General features: G+C 60.3%; 1 pseudogene across 1 annotated transcript; it reads left to right on the top strand.

The window, feature by feature from the left end:
- The first annotated feature begins 6 nt into the window (after positions 1-6).
- LOC106726586 lies at positions 7-972 on the top strand (annotated as a pseudogene). Its single transcript, XR_001362650.1, has one exon. The product of XR_001362650.1 is annotated as a GDP-fucose transporter 1 pseudogene (transcript).
- Positions 973-991: the final 19 nt, after the last annotated feature.

Below are 991 nucleotides of genomic sequence, written 5' to 3'. Positions count from 1 at the left end.
CCGCGGCCTGAAGAAAGTGGAAGTGCGCTCGCCGCCCGCCGCTCCTCCCGGAGACCAGTTCTGGCCATGCCGTGACCCCGCTCCTCCGCTGCCATGAACAGGGCGCCTCTGAAGCGCTCCCGGATCCTGCACATGGCGCTGATGGGGACCGACGCCGCCGCCGGGGCAGAGGCCAGCCCGGGGAAGCCCTTCCTGCTCCGGGCCCTGCAGATCGCACTGGTGGTCTTTCTGTACTGGGTCACCTCCATCTCCATGGTGTTTCTCAACAAGTACCTGCTGGACAGCCCCTCCCTGCAGCTGAACACCCCCATCTTCGTCACCTTCTACCAGTGCCTGGTGACCACCCTGCTGTGCAAGGGCCTCAGCGCCCTGGCCGCCTGCTGCCCGGGGGCCGTGGAGTTCCCCAGCCTGCGCCTGGACCTCAGGGTGGCCCGCAGCGTCCTGCCCCTGTCCGTGGTCTTCATCTGCATGATCACCTTCAACAACCTCTGCCTGAAGTACGTGGGTGTGGCCTTCTACAACGTGGGCCGCTCCCTCACCACCGTCTTCAACGTGCTGCTCTCCTACCTGCTGCTCAAGCAGACCACCTCCTTCTATGCCTTGCTCGCCTGCGGCATCATCATCGGTGAGTGGCAAGCCCGGGCCGTGGGACACAGAGGCGATATGGGGGCCCAAACCCGAAGGAACAACCCTGCCAAACATCTGTGGACTTTATCCGTCCCAGCTCCCTTGATGGTAATATGAGGATGAGCTTGGGAGAACCAATAACTTGCTTGAGGTCACCCAGCAAGTTGGGGGCCCAGGTAGGGCTCCTCATGCAGGTGAAATTATAATTTATATTTCACAGGGGAAAACCCAGGCACAGAGAGGTGAAGTAACTTGCCCAAGATCGCACAGCTAGTAAGTGGCAGAGCTGGGATCTGATCTCAAGTAACCAGGCTCCATACACTTGACCTCTAAACTCTGTTGCTACTCAAGAGCTCAGGTGTCC

This window comes from Myotis brandtii, unplaced genomic scaffold (assembly GCF_000412655.1).
Source record: "Myotis brandtii unplaced genomic scaffold, ASM41265v1 C42003976, whole genome shotgun sequence".
In the NCBI taxonomy this organism is placed as follows: domain Eukaryota; kingdom Metazoa; phylum Chordata; class Mammalia; order Chiroptera; family Vespertilionidae; genus Myotis; species Myotis brandtii.
Note: the sequence above shows the minus strand (reverse complement) of the source record. Positions and strands in the feature narration are given on the sequence as shown.